Raw genomic sequence first — 16,821 nt, forward strand, 5'->3', positions numbered from 1 at the left:
ATAATTGTAAACATTTTTTGTATTTACATTTATTTAAAAAAACAGTTTCTATCCTCAGATATTCTAGGACTAATGTTGGAATAGCGCCACCTGCTGTTTCTATTCTGTGAACATCTCAGTAATTGTTCCAAGGTGGTCACACATGCTCAGTTTTCCTTCGGGTATGTGGAGGGATCCTGTCATGGCACTGTTAGCAGCGGTTTCTGCCATGCCTTGGGATAGGGTTCAAAGTGATATCTCTACATCAAAAAAGAATCATGTGGTGCGCCTCCTGGCACACACATGTTTCAGTCGGACCGGGTACTGGCTTATGATTGACAGCTCAGCCAGCTAATCAGTAGCTTTAATAATGTTGTTAGCAGCTGAGCTGGCGGTGAGGATTGACAGCCCAGTCAGCCAATTAGGCACTTCCTTATGATATATAATCTAGCTCTTCCCAACTGAAAGTGCGGTTTATATTGCTAGTATTCTTGCAGCATTCCTGTCTGTAGTTCTGAACCTTCTGCATACTTGTCTGTTATCTGTCAGTTGTCTGTGTCCTGTGCTCTACATTCAGTTCTTTCCTTGTCCCTGGTCCAGTCCTCTGCTTTGATGCCACAGTTTCTCTCTGACTTCGGATCTCAACACATGCAAGATAGTAGGGTCGTCCTTGTCAGGACGGGTACTCCACTTTGTAGCAGTTCCAGTCGGGAAGGTTTATGGGGTTCCATTCTGTTCTGCATTTTGTCTGTTCTCTCCCGTCACTTGTCTGGTCCAGTGTCTAGCAACCCTCAGTTCCCTGCATACACGTCATCCAGACTGCTCTAGGTATCCTACTCACCCAGTCTCAGACAATCATGACAGATCCTAGTGTGGGGAGCGGCTGCTTCTGAAGTTGCTGCATCTTCTCCGATGCCAGAAGAGATGTTGAGCAAGTAATATGAGAGTGAGACACCCTTACTGCAGAGAAGCAAGACTGAGTAAGTGTGACCACCTTGGAGCAGTTACTGAGGTAGACCAAACACAGAGAGGCTCATCAATAGAAAGAGCAGGTAGCGCTATTCTAATATTAGTCGAAAATATCTAAGGATGGAAACATTGGGGCCTATATTCTTAGATCGGAGCTTCACACCAATCAAACTGCACCTTCTGGCTGCCAGGGCATAATACATAGGAACTTTGTTTTAATAAGTGTAATTACAAAAAAAATGTTTATTATTATGGGCAGCATTTAACTATAAGCAACATGTTTATGGGACAAGGGATGGCCATACTCACTAAAGTGCGACGTAGATGCATTCACTCGAATGTGCTAACCAAATATCCCAAATTTTTTGTCAAATGTGTTCCCAACTTTATGGAGTGCAACAAAAAAATACATTATGGTTCAAAAGTTTTTTATTTTGTCTGTTATGCAGATATGAAAATTACAAAATTGTGGTGTCATTTTCATCAAACATTCTTACATTAACCTCAATTGTCTTCCTTTGTCTAGTTTTCTGTCTTATTCTTTGAAACAGACTCCTTTTTTTTTTTTTTTTTTTTTTTTAAATACAAGTATGAACTCTGCTATCAACATTCATAGCTTATAACCTCTCAGATTAATTTCTGGTAACTCTAGCTTCAGTTACTGATTGGTTAAACTGAGAAAAAGAAAACTTAAAAATATCTAATATAACAGCTTCTTATGAAGAAAGATTGAGGAAAGAAGGGGGGGAAGTAAAGAGGACTGGAATGTTGAGAGTGGGGGGGGGAGGCTTGGTCAGGGGCGAGAGGAGAGAAGAGGGGGGGGGGGGAGTCATCTCGTATCTTGATTTGAGGGTTACGTTTTCAGGGTCTGGTAGTATCCGAAGGGTCATTGGTTGTGTTTGTGTTGGGGAGTGACCCCCTTTCAAGCCATGGGCCTAAGTCTTGGGAGAAACGGAACTGATTCCATAGCGTCCAGGTGGCTTGGAAATTCTCTAGTTTCATCTCGTCTCTGGCACAAAGCTCCTCCATATATTTTATGTGATCTAACTCCTCCAACCACATTAGCCTGGAGGGGGGAGTTGATGACTTCCATTTTTTTGGGATTACCAGGCGCATTGCTTGAATGAAAAATCTCAATAGAGAACCTTTTGCTTGCTTCTGGGAGCCCGGGAACATTGAAAGTAATGCAATCTCAGGAGTCAGCTGTATTTGATTCCTACTAATTGCAGTGTAGAGGGAGTTGATCTCCCGCCAAAGAGGACAGATCAGTGGACACCCCCACCAGATGTGTGTGAGTGTTCCAGTTCCCGTCGTGCATCTCCAGCAGGTATCCGGATACTGGGGGAATATTCTCGCCAATCTCGCAGGTGTCTGGTACCAACGTGTTAAGATTTTATAGTTTAATTCTTGTAGTTTGCTGGACATGTTTATTTTGTGGGTTAATGTATAGGCCTTTGCCCATGACTCCTCTGAGGGTATGGTGTTCAGTTCCCCCTCCCACTCCCGCTCCAGCGCTCTGTTACAATGTCGTGTGTCTTCGGTTAGGAGCATCCGATATAGATTTGAGATTTTATGTTGATCTGTGGGGGTTGAGGTGCATAAATTCTCAAAGGGGGTAGTGGGCTGCCTCAGCTCTTGCATATCCCCCAGTGAGCCAATATAGTGGCCCAGTTGTAGGTACTGAAACCACGCTCCGGGATGGGGCCGCCTCCCTCCCAGGATCTCGCTTAATGGTTTAAGGCCAGTGCTAGAAATCACGTCTCGTACCCTAGGGATTGTGTCTATGGTCGTGTCAGTCACCTCAAAGCCTCGCAAAAATGGGGGAGCTTCTGGGTTTCCTATCAAGGGTGTGAGTGGGCCCGGTCTATGGATCAGATCTGTCTTAGTCGCAGGGCCCATCCAGGCTGTCACCATATCTTCAATGAATGGGGACAATCCCAGTCCTCTGTGTTTCCCCCTACCGGGTAGCCATATGATCCCTCTACCCTGGCCGAGTGTCATGTCTTGTTCCGTTTCCACCCATATCTTCTGTGCTCTACCGTGGAGAAGATCAAGAATGCGCTTAGATAACGTCGCCCTATAGTACAGGGCTATGTTCGGGACTCCCATGCCTCCTAGTTCTCTCGGGCTGGTTAGGGCTTTCCATTTGCGTCTAGGTTTGGTGCCTCCCCATATAAAACTCATGATTACCTTTCTAACCCGTGCCAGGAAGGAGCCCGGTATAGCGATTGGGACCGTCTGGAGGATATACAGAAACCTCGGAAGCGCATTCATTTTTACTGTGCTGATCCTTCCGAACCAAGATAACGGGACTCCCTTCCACCTAGTAAAGTCAGACTCTAGTTTAGTTATGAGGGGTATGTAATTTTTTGCAAAAAGTTTGTCTGGATCTGTGGTAAGTACTGTTCCTAGATACCCCATCTCCTCCGATTTCCATTGGAACGGGAGGGATGGCTTTAGGGTCTCGACTTCTATGTTTGGTAGGGTTACATTGAGAATCAGTGATTTGCTTAGATTGACCTTGAAGTTAGATAGTTTGCTAAATCGTTTAAATTCTTCTAATATATTGGGTAGTGCTATCCTTGGGTTTTTAATGTAGATCAGCAGGTCGTCTGCGTATAATGCTACCTTATGTTCAGTTTCACCTGTTCTAATTCCTTGTAGGTTGGGGTTTGTCCTAAGTGCGCTCGCCAGCGTCTCCATTACTAATATGTATAGGGAGGGGGACAGGGGACAGCCTTGCCTGGTGCCATTACGGATGTCAATCGTGCGTGACAGCAGGCCATTAACCCTTACACGGGCTGAGGGGCCTCTATAAAGTGCCATCACCCAGTCCATAAACCTGGGTCCGAGGCCTGTGCGTTGTAAAGTCGCTTCCATGAATCCCCAGCTCACCCTATCAAACGCCTTCTCGGCGTCTACCGAGAGTAAGCACAGGGGCTCCCCATTCCTGCGAGCTCTGGACATGAGGGCCAATGTTCTTATTGTGCTGTCCCCTGCCTACCTCCCCGTGACAAAGCCCACCTGATCCCTGTGCACCAAGGTTGGGATGTGTGCCTGGAGGCGTGTGGCCAGAATTTTAGCGAATATTTTCGTATCTATATTTAATAAAGAAATTGGCCTGTAGCTGCCGCAGGCCGCTGGGTCTTTGCCCGGTTTGGGTATAACAGTTATCACTGCTTGCAGTGCCTGGGCGGGGAAGGGACAGGTCTCTGATATGGAGTTGAATGCGTTGAGCATCAAGGGGGCTAGTTTTTCCCCCATGAGTTTAAAGAAACGTGGGGTATAGCCATCGGGTCCTGGGCTTTTGCCATTTTTGAGGGAGTGGATCGCTTCTTTTATTTCCTGAAGGGAGATGTCCTCCTCCAGGGTCTCCTGTATAGTCTCTGATATCCGTTTTTGGGCGTGATTGGTTAGGTACTCATCTCTGTCTTTGATCAGTTCTCTATTTTGTTCCCTATATTTGTCTGGTAGATTATATAGGCTATGGTAGTAATTATAAAAATTTTCCATTATTCCAGAGTTGGTGTGAGTTAGGTCTCCCCCTGGGGTTTGTGTTGCGAATATGTATGTCTGAGGTGTTCGAGGGTTCAGGGCTCTGGCTAGACCTTTGCTGCATTTGTTGCCATATTCGTAGAATTTCCCCCGAGCTCGATCCCGTTGGCATAGTGAGATCTGGTCCATTAGAAGGAGTATTTTGTTTCGGACAGCGGATATTTCTGCCGTCCTGGTGTCTTGGGTTGCTTTTTTGTTTAGGTTCTCTAGGTGACTTAGGTGGTTGAGTAAATCCTTTAGTGTGTTAGCTCTTTCTCTTTTTAGCCTTGCCCCATGCGAAATGAGTATTCCGCGTATCACACACTTAAGTGCTTCCCACTTAGTTGGTGCAGGGGTGGTGTCTGATGTATGATTATTTTTGAAGTCTTCGACAGTCTGCTGGATTTCCTGCACGCATATTGCATCATTCAGCAGATTGTCGTTTAAACGCCAGTTAAACTCCCTCTGTTCCCTCTGTATCCCTTTAAGCGATCCCCATACCGGAGCGTGGTCCGACCATATAAAGGATCCTATCGAGCTGAGGGGATTTCGGTCCAAGAGCTTATGTGAGACTAGTAGGTAATCTAAACGCTGGTAGCAGCCATGGGAGGGGGAAAAGAAGCTGTAATCTTTTGTTTTTGGATGTAGTGTCCTCCAAAGGTCAACTAACCTAAGGCTGTGGATCTCCCTGCGGAGTCTGCGTAGTGCTATGTGTGTAGTTTTAGACTTACCCCCAGAGGAGTCGCAAAAAAATACATTAAAAGGATCATCATGATGAAATAGGGTCTCCTGTCCCATTGTGCCCCCAAACCTGCCTTTTCCTCTCTGAGGTGGCAGCTTCATGTTATCAGCTCACATTCCTCATAGAAGTGTTTTACTATTATAAAAAGGTCATTGCTAGGCACTGGCTTGCAGATTGTGCACCTACATTCTCTGAATTGGTGTTTTTGGTCAATAGCATGTTCCACACAAAAAATGGCTTTATCAGCATAGACACTGGCCAAATATGTTTTCCAAGATCTGGGATTGCTGGATCCAGTGATGGTTGCAACAATCCCAGCACTTCCCAGCATAACCCCTTCTTACAATGTGAAGTAGCCTGGCTGCTATAGCTAAGCCTCGTACCCAGTGATGTCATCACTGCTAATCCACTCCCTGTGATGTCATCGCTAAGCCTTGTCCTTGAAAAAAGGCCGAGATTGAGCCTGAGCTTTCTATATACCTCAGGCACCAGATAAATGGCACTGTGTTATGCCACTGTGCAGCGTCCCATAGGGAGACCCCGGACACCTGACATACGTAGGGAGCTGGGAGGGTAAAGTGATGGCTTATCATGGCGGCACTGACCAAACTCTTTCCTGTAGGGAACACATGCAGCCAAGGCCAGAGTATCACTGCAGGCTACCAAAGACACCCCTAGGATAGGGAATGCCAATACACAGGATAATGCGGGTTATAGTTGTCACGGGTGATGCTACCATTCCTTCACACACCGGTATGACTCTCGGTGGAGAATAAATGCAGTCTCAGACAGTTTCTTAGTACTATGGGTCTCTAGGAACAGTTAGAACCTGGGAAACTTTACTTGAAACTTTGAACAATGATTACAAGGCAGTTTACTTGTATACTTCATAGTGCAGGTAAAATGTTAGTCTTCAAAACCTAGTACCTCCACACAGCTCTCACAAGCTTAAAGACGCACGTGTGTGATCAGTGATTATTTTCTCTTGCAGTACCTCCACCCAGTCTGGAAGACACAGGGGTGTGTCAATTAACGGGTGTACCTCTACATGGTGATCTAGGCTCAAGACGGCCACATAGGAAAATTAGTCAATGAAGTAGTACCTCTGCACTGGCCTTAAAAAGAAGCAGTCACTTACAATTGCTCACTCTCTTACTCTTGGGGGAAAACTCCACTCACATCCAATCCACAAGGAGCATGGGATATCTCTCCTCTTCTTCCATCTTCTCCACAAGGAGGATATAGGTGCCTCCATGTGGCTCTGTGCTTGAGACTGTCTCACACCCAGAAGATGAAACTCTCTGGTAGCAGACAAGATAGAACCCCTTTTCTTCTCTCTAATACTCCTGCAACACACATACTGTAAATGACAAGACATCTTCGCACAGTGCATCCACATAGGACAAACATATATGACATTTATGGAGGGGACCATGATGATGTACTGGGTCACTACAATAGTGTGTGAGACAGAGGGACAGAGGGAGAGTGTAGGGACTAGTATGAGCAGCACAGGGACTGCTGAGCAAGCTAGGAAGCAGAGGCTGTTCTACAACACTGGGAAAAAGCTGAGAGGCCGAACAGCAGGAGCTGCTGAAGAAAGCTGAAGGGATGCTGAGAACCCATTTTGACTGACTAATATCAGCCTGCATCTGCCCATGGACCATAACAGAGAATGCCAGGGCTGCAGAAGAGCAGCAAGCTAAAGAGCGACAATCTGCAAAAGAGAGAGTGTTTGCTGCGCTACAGATACTACAAATCAAGCTACCAGAAGATATAGAGACTTTCTGCAGCATCGAGCTGTAAGTGAGGCCGAACAGTGTGCAGACGAATAATGACTTTTAGGGACTGAGCAGGCCTGATAGCAGTGCAGCACTACAAACGGTATTGTGGGACATTGTACAGTACTTGTAATACAGCTTGAATAGTTGACAACGAACTGTGACTAGAATCTATCAGGTTTCAAGCTTTCTCAGGAGTCTGCCGGTCACAGAAAGTGTTCTAATACTGTATACTGTTCCAATAGACTGCGCTGAAGCTCAATTCATTTTATCTTATGTAACGGTACTTTAATGACTTCTTAGTGTCTTGAACTGTTACTGAAATTGTATACATTGTTGTTTTCCACTTATTTGTTTAAAATAAAAAGTTTACTGTTTTGCAGTCTGCCTCCTATTCGCCACCCGTGCCTCTTCGCACTGTAACACTGGCTTTCTGTATGACCCTTCTTGGTGCCTTTATTGCTACAACATGGTATATGCATGTGCGCATGTAGGAGACTTATGTGTCTGCCTCTAGGTAGATGGGGAGCTGCCCTGCTTGTTCCCTCCCAATTTATGTGCAATTGTTTGCTTGTACATTTGATAGATCCAGCCGCCTCAATCTGACAGATGATGCCAAGCTGCAATTTAGTTTCCTCTGGTGTTGAAGATGCACGGTCACTTGCAACCAAGTTTAATTGCAAAATCTTTTTTTTTATCTCCAGTTCTTTCCACTTTGTTCAGTTTCCCCATTTTTGTTGCACAATGCATATTTTTGCACATTTTTTATGTAAACTCAATGTTCTTTATTTCATAAATTTCTTCATTTAAATTTTTTTTAATACCTTCACCGTGAGGATTCACACCGTTTACAAACAAGATGGATTTCTCATTTAACCCTTTGCAATCCAATTTTGGATTCAGGGTTTCCTAGGGGGCTTTCTCTTTCTGCCTTTATACAATGGTGCCATCTGCTGGCTAGACCCAGTACTGCGGTATGGGACATGCTGAAGAGGCCCCCAACAACATATACAGTAAGAATACCTCGCTGGACATCTTCCGACATTGGAGCCGTACAACCTTCAAATAGAATGTCTTTAGACGTCAGACAGTGAATTGGAAAGGGTTAAAGCAGAAAATATGGAAATTTCCTTCATGCCAAATCATTTACTCAGCAGAAAGAAAACCCACGAGACTTCTCCATCCGTCAGCAAAGCAACCTGAGTCATGCCCGCACTTACAGTAAGGTATGCCACCAGAAAACACTGACTAGAAGCCCATTAATAAATGATTAGGCCAATACAATAATGACCTCTACCGCTTGACTCATCCTAGTAGTAAAAAGAATGTTGATGTCTTACATAATCACGTTATAGATTACAGCAGCGCAGCCGTTAATTATATGGAACTCAGGATTTATTAAGGTCCTTTTACATTGGCCGATTATTGGGCAGGAACGTTCTTCCAAACATTCATTCACCTGACAACCGGGCCGTGTTAGTTCAGCATTAGTTCACTGCATTACCCGCAGCGATAATCCAGCCGCGGGTAACGCAGTGAACGCTTTCCATAGCCCCCTATCATAGCGATTCTCCGCTCGTGGGATCTAAATCGCGGCATGCTGCATTTTGCCACGATTCTCACGGTGAGCTTATCTGTCAGATAGACTCACCGCAGAGAACTGACAGCGGGCCCCCCCCTGCTCCCCCATCGCGGAATATTGCTAGCCATATTCCGCAACGGCCGTGGACAGGGGGCCTTAAAGTACTAATGCTCAGCTGTTGAACAAGCAAACACATTTAGCTCATCGTTAAGTTTCAACCAGCATGAAAATACTGACAGATCGGCTGAGCATCTCGCCATGTGAACAGGAAGATATACAACCAGATTATGGGAACAAATAATCGAACTAGCCAGCGTTTGTCCCCATAAGCTGATTCTCAACGAATGCCGATATCACATCTGTTCAGTCCTGTTGGTTTAACTGCTAAACTAATTCAGAGGCTGAGTACAGAGATAGGCTGAATGACCTGTTATGCACATAGACAACAGATGAAAGGACAGTGAAACAATATAATGGACAGAGGTAGAAAATGGAAGCACGACCTTAGTATTCCCTATATCTTCTATAACTAGACCTGCATATAGAGTAGAGCACCTACCCTGAAAAGAGCGACCCCACGATTGGAACCTAAGTAGATTCCCTGACTGGAAAGAGCAAGATAGAAACAACAAATAAGTATGGAGTACAAGAACAGCAAAAAAGTCCAGAACAACCTGATAGAAGTAGTCTGAAGTCCAGAAAATGGAGGGCACTAACTGTATTCTGAAGTTTCAAGACAAAGTCTCAGCAAAGCACGAAGGAGGACCAGTATACCAAAGTATAACTAGATTTGCACTTAACCCTCAAAACAAGAGTATTACTAGCATCCTCTGCTCAGACGAGTCAGAATAAACACCCTAAACAAGTAACTGATAGGCTGGCCAGGACTATAGACAGCCCAGCTAGCCAATCAGCTCAAAGACAGAAGGGGGATGTTTTCCTTTCACCATCCAGCACAGAAGGATATGGTGATGAGAGAATTCGGGTAGTCTAAAAAAAAAAACCTTACTCAACCACCATGATGAGTAGTGGTGTTCATAAGGACTGGAGGCATCTTGGCAATCATGAAAATTAGGCCACCTGAAACAAGAAGTTCTGTTGCCCCTCAATCAGGGTTAAAAGCAGTCACATGGTCAGCCTATATAGTACATACATTCTTAGGATGTGGGCAGAAACTTCAGTTACCCCCAGGCTCTGGTACCTGCCAAATGCCCCTCTGCCATACCAGACAACACTGATAATAATGGTACTTGATGGTTGGGCGTGGGGATACCCTGGTACGAAGATTGTGTCAAAGTGCAGACGCATTCCATTATGCCTGGGCTCATGACATACAGAACACCAGTCAATGATGGTAGAAGAATCAATTACTGAAGCTATCACTAGACATGAGTATAGCTAGCTGCAGTTGTTGCTAGCAGATCTCAGAATTAGTGATGAGCGAGCATTGCCCTTAGCGAGTACCTGCCCGCTCGAGACAAAATGTTCAGGTGCCGGCGGCGGGCAGAGAGCTGCGGGGGAGAGCGGGGAGGAACAGAGGGGAGATGTCTCTCTCCCTCTCCCCCCCCCCCCCCCGCTCCCCCCTGCTGACTGCCACTATTCACGCTTTTGTCTCGAGCGGGCAGGTACTCGCTAAGGGCAATGCTCGCTCATCACTACTCAGAATCCATTCCTTTCCCAAGAGCTAAGAAGTACATTAGTGCACTACAGTGGTTGCTATCTCAATCAGCACTGAAGAAGGCTTTTGCCTTTATCTATAGACATACAAGTGGTGTCCTTTAAAGGGAGGAAATGCTAAAAACTGCTTAAATGTAGAAAATGTGATAAAACAAAAAAGTGCGCTGTTTCTTAAGTGTGTGATTTAGGATTAGTGACTTTGGATTCGGGGACTTTGGAAGAGTCACTTGTATTTATTTACTGCTTATCTATTTGAATTTTTGCATATGTTACTTTTAGCTAATCTGTCTGTGTGATCCCCATTTAGAATGTGCTCCACGACTGACAATGCCATTCAGTGTACATCTTGTACCATGTACGCAGTCCTTGAACAGCCGTTGGAGGGTGCATACTGCTGTATGAGATGTGAGCGTGTTACACATTTGGAAGCCCAGATCCTGGATCTAAATGAGCGGCTTGCAACACTGAGATCCATTGGAAATCTGGAAAGGAGTTTGCAGCTCACTGAGAAGACATTCGCTGGGTAGATGTGAGGGTGGATTGCATCATGGGAGAGCAGGATGAGCAGGCAGCTAGCTGGGTGACAGAAGGAGGGGTAGAGGGAAGAGATCCAGGGAGGCTGGTTCTGAACTGGCACATCCCAACAAGTCTGAGGGTGATGCCATTATGGGATTAGCACGACTGCAGCACAACATGCCCTCTGACCGCCAGGGAAATGTTTGCTCCAGTAAGAAGGGGAATAGGAGCGCAGGGCAGGCTAGGCAGGTCCTGGTAGTGGGAGACTCAGTTAATAGGGGGACAGACAGGGCAATCTGCTACAAAGACCGGGATCGTCGAATGGCGTGTTGTCGGCTAAGGTTGGAAAAAAGACGATTAAGGGGTGATCAAATAACTATGTATAAATACATGAGGGGACGATACAAGGATCTCTCCCATGATCTGTTTATACCCAGGACTGCGATGGTAACAAGACGGCATCCGCTACGTCTAGAAGAAAGCAAGTTTCATCACCAACACAGAAAAGGGTTCTTTACTGTAAGAGCAGTGAGACTGTGGAACTCTCTGCCTGAGGATGTGGTGATGGCAAAATCGATAGAGGAGTTTAAAAGGGGACTTGATGTCTTTCTGGAGCGGAAGGATATTATAGGATATAAATTTTAGGTGACCAGCTGGTTGTTGATCCGTGTCTTACAGACAGGTAGGAACTATTAGGCTTCAGCCTCTTGGGTTTTTTTGCCTTCCTCAGGATCAACCAGGAGGTTAAACAGTCTGAACTAGATGGACATTGCCTTACTTACTATGTTACTATGTATGTCTTTCTGGCGCTTGATCAGGGTTCAGGTTGACAGACTACTGGGAGGGGCTGGTGAGAACTCAGCGGTCATGGTATATATTGGTACTAATGACAAAGTTAGAGGTAGGTGGAAGGTCTTTAAAAAGGATTTCAGGGAACTAGGATGTAAGCAGTGTTTCCCAAATCTGGTCCTCAAGGCACCCCAACAGGTCATGTTTTCAGGATTTCCTCAGTGTTGCACAGGTGATGTAATTATTGTTGGCGTCTCAGACATTACCACAGGTGTTATTACTATAGGATATCCTGAAAACATGACATGTTGGGGTCCCTGAGGACCGGAGTTGGGAAACACTGGCTTAGAGCAAGGACCTCCACAGTAGTGTTTCCTGAAGTACTAGCTATACCACATGCCACACCAGAAAGGCAGAGAGAGATTAGGCAGGTAAACAAGTGGCTCAAGAGTTGGGTTTCTGGAGAACTGGGATGACTTTGCTGTTGGCTACAGGTTTTACTGTGCGGATGGGCTGCATCTCAATGGGGAGGGTGTAGGTGTGATGGGGATAAGATGGCTAGTAAGCTGGAGGCGTGCTTTAGGGGAAGACGGTGTAGACAGTGACCTGGGACTAAGGAATGCAAAGGAAGGGGGGGGGGGGGCAGTGGTGGAAGGGCTTAGTAAAGTTAGAACTGGCAGAATAGTTAATAGGAATACACCTAAAATAAAAAATAACCCAAACTTTCTAAAATATATGGTGTCTAAAGCTAGAAGTTTGACCAATTAGGTAGACAAACTGGAAGTAATAATCTGAGGAAAACTATGACATAGCAGGAATAACTAGGACCTGGTTGGATGAAAGCTGTGACTTGGCGGGAGTTTACAGGGTTACACTATGCTCAGAAGGGATCGTAAAAAATGGAAAGGGGGAGGGGTTTGTCTTTATGTAACATTCTGTTTAAAGCCTGCATTATGGGAGGATAGATGGGAGAAAGATGTTGGCTCTTTAATAAACAATGTAGGAAAAATTGTATAGACTGATGAGAAGAAAGCAAATCCATTAAATAGTTTTTTTCTCCAGTGTATTCACAGAGGAAAATGAAATATCAGATGAGATGCAGAGTGATAAAGTAAACTCTCCACTAAATGTCACCAGTCTAACCCAGGAAGAAGTGCAGAGCCGTCTTAAAAATATTAAAATAGACAAATCGCCAAGTCCCAATGGCATACACCCCCAGGGTCTAAGGGAATTAAGTAATGTAATAGACAGACCATTGTTTCTTATATTTAAGGACTCTATGGGGTCTATTCCACTGGATTGGCGCATAGCCAATGTGATGCCAATATTCAAAAAGGGGTCCAAAAAGGAACCTGGAAATTACAGGCCAGTAAGTTTTACTTCTATTGTCAGTAAAATGTTTGCAGGGTTTCTAAGAGATGCCATCCTGGAGTACCTCAAGGAAAATGGCTGTATAACTTCATATCAGCTGGGGTTTATGAGAGATCACTCCTGTCAAACCAATCTGATCAGCTTCTATGAGGAGGTAAGTTCTAGACTGGACCAGGGAGAGTCACTGGATCTTGTGTATCTGGACTTTTCCAAAGCATTTGATACTGTGCCACATATATCAAATGAGAATGCTTGGTCTGGGCAAGAATGTGTCAGCGCCATCACCTGGTGAAATCTGCACATGGCATGAAAATTTTCTGAGTCCTGTGTGCTCACTCTCCCATAGACTTGTATAGGAGAACACATATGCATGGGACGTTGAAGAGTCAGATTTTCTTGCCATTCACTGACTTCACTTGGTGACAGCTCTGAATCATGGAAGCGGGTGAGTATAACAATTAACATCACCCGGCTCCCTGTCACCTCCCCTAACAGAGCCAAAACTCAGTTTACGATGCTGTGGGGATGTGAGAGTTTCCCTTTAAAATGTATGCCCTCCTTACAACACTATATAGTTTTTAAGGCCAACAACACCAAATCTCCTTCATAGACATAGCTAAAAGATAAAATTCGGGCTGCATGTGGTCACCACTAGGGGGAGCTTCCAGCATACTGTTGTATTATTGCGTTCTTTGAGTGATTTCTATGCATAATGCTTCCCCTATTGTTGCCTGCAGGCTGCTAGAATTTTGGCATATATATCATACCTCATAACTGCCTCCTAGTGGTCACCCTTGGATCAGCCTTCCAGATGCTCACTCTTTTTGGATATTCTTTTTGACATTACTCTCATTAACTTGCAGTAACATGTGAGTTCAAGCCTGTAATTCATCTCCTGTGCCTGGCCTTTGACTAAGAGCTGGGAGATCAGTCCAATGATTGTGTGTGGCAGATTAATGACATAATAACCTCTCAGTAATTAGGTTTGTTCTTTAGTCAGGTTATGTCACCCAATTATGTGCGCACTAGACTGCAGCTGATTTATTGTAGCTCTATAAGCATCGCCTTAGTGATGTGAAGTGGCCCTCCATGCAGAATGGTGATTGCACTCATCAGATGGATCAGCTATCACTACAGCCCTCCATAGCACTCGGCTTCAGTGTTACTACACTGCCACCTGCTGGGAATAAAGTGCTGCGCGTCACTCAGAACATCTGTGGGAAAATTATCTGTATTTCATTATGCATTTTTTGCTTTTTTTAGACAATACTATGTTATATAAGATTTCTCGGCTTCGTGTAGCTGATGGTCTAACCAGGGAAGGTGTTAACTTGTAACTTACCAGGACTTTTATTAGTGGTGTGGATTGTGTAGTTTTAAAAAAATTACGCAGAAATTTTTTGGCGGCTTCAAATGGGCGCATGCATTTTTGTGCACGCCTCAGTGCAACGTATTTGAGATATGTATGTATTACGCACATATCGGGGTATTTTACTGTACTTTTTGCGCTTGCAGGGCACATTCGTTTGCCTGTGGCAGATGAACACCGCTCTATTTAATTGGCTATTTTGCCTAATGAATTCCGGATGTGTCCTTTTTTTCCTGGAATTGCGCAGCGTATTGCACCTCTGTGCGTACATTGTGCGTGCATTTGCACACCTTCTATAGACTTCTAAGGGAACCTTTGGTGCTCAAACGCTGTGTTATTGTGCACAACAGAAATGCGCAAAAAAGGAAATACAATTGAACCCATTGAAATCAATGCGTTCTGTTCTCTGCGTATGCCAATTTACATGCACGAAACACACGTAAATACGCCGTGTGAAGTGAGGGCCTCCATGTCTTTAAACCTTCCTACTTTCTGCTCAGCTGTATATCATCCCTTTCTTATCTCTTGATGATAAGTGGATCTGTCACTTCTGCTGCCAAGGCTGTTACTGAATGTCTGTGCCGCGTGGCCCTAAAAATCTTCAGTAATTCTGTGTTCTATCAGACTATATGCAGCTGTCCTCCTCGCCATTCTTCATCATGAGTGATGTCTGCGCTGCATTGGCCTGTATGACATGGCAGCCATCATTCTGCTTTTACATCTTAGGTGGAGTTAGCAGAGTCTCAGTTGTGGAACGCAAATCCTATTATAGCTTCTGGTGAAACTAGTTGGGGGAGCTGGTCTTTCAGCACAGAGCCTCATATTCGGCCCTTTTAGACAGGACGAGTGTTGGGTAAACGATGCCCAACACTCGCCCCCGCACATACTCGCTCTGGTGCTGCACAGGAGTTAGTATCGCTGGCTCACAGTGGGGATCCTGCTGGAGATTTCTCTCCTCTCACTCCCTCGCCTTTTTCCATTGACATAACACAGTAGCCGTTCAGTACTGAACAGCCGCTATTTACACTGAACGATGAGTGATCAGCTGATGGCCCATCGTTTATGCTGCAGAAATCTCCTGCAGCCACCTCGCCCCCTGCTGGCCACTCTGTGAGTGAACCAGCGATACTAGCTCCAGTGAAGGAACACGGGAGCAGGGACACACAGGGACGAGTTCGTCCCGTGTAAACCCAACTATAGTCTATCCTACTATGCTTATATCAGACTCAGTTTATCTGGCAGCCTTTATCACACATGCTGCACGTTTATGCAGATATCTAATCACTTGCTGAATCTTCAGTATAAGGGCTCTTTCACACAAGCGCATAAACAGCGCGTTTTTACGACCGGGCGTATATACACGCCCATGAGAGACATTGATTTTCAATGCATTCATTCACACGGGCAAATATACGGCGCGTAAATACGCCGTCAGCGTGAAAAAAAGAACATGTACGCAGCCAGCGCATATACGCTCAGCCAAAAGATAGTTCTGAAACTATCTTTTGGCCAATATATGCCGGCGGATCCCATAGACTCCTATGGGAGCAGAAAAAGAGAAGGGAGGGGGAGGCATGTATGCAGCATCCAATGCTGCGAAAAGCTTACAGGTGCTTCTATATGGGCATGGAAGGCATCCCGAGGATTTTGGCAGAGCGAGGGAATTACGGGCTGCAGCGTATTTTTTTGCTTAAAACGACGCTCACGGTCGTGTGAATGGATGAGGAAACACTGGCCGTAATCGCGGAAAAACACCCATTCAGGCACTTGTATGGAGCGGCCGTAAAAACGCTGTCGCTGTTTATGCGCTGTTGTAAAAGAGCCCTAACGCAGTGTCCTGCTGCATGGTAGCACACATCATTTGCAGCACGTGTTAGACTGCCTGCACACAGGCGGATTTGCATTGCGAAATCCATAGCGGGCGTCTGCCTCCGGATTCCGCAGCAACCATAGCATGCTATGGCAATATGCGATTTTTGCGGAGAAGAAATTGCAGCATCCTGCGATTTTGTGCGAGTTCTGCACGGAAGTCAATGGAAGCTGTCCGTTCCGTGGCGTCATCTGTACTGCGCCGGACGGCACATCTGTACCACAGGAAAGAAGACACCGGAGAGGTACGCTGGGGTCACTGACCGGGCACCGGGTCAAACTCTGCTGCAGGATCCGACCTCGGCCGTGTGCAAGGGGCCTTAGGCCCCCTGTCCACGGCAGTGTATTCGCTAATCACCCCAGCCAACGCTTCCCATAGCATTGCTATGGAAAGCGCTGGCACCTTTCCATGAGCGGAGAATCATTGCATGCTGCGAATTGCCCTGATTCTCCGCAGTCAGCCTATCTATTAGATAGGGCTGACCTGCGGAGATTCGGCGTCAGCTCCTGCTCCCAGGCGGCGGCGCCTCGCCGCGGGATACAGCATCGCCCATGGACAGCCTTACAGTCGTGATCCTGATATCTGTGCATAATCAGCAAGGCAGGATATTGTTTCTCTTAGACCGGTTTTGTCTAACACATT

Source organism: Eleutherodactylus coqui, chromosome 10, assembly GCF_035609145.1.
Source record: "Eleutherodactylus coqui strain aEleCoq1 chromosome 10, aEleCoq1.hap1, whole genome shotgun sequence".
NCBI lineage: Eukaryota > Metazoa > Chordata > Amphibia > Anura > Eleutherodactylidae > Eleutherodactylus > Eleutherodactylus coqui.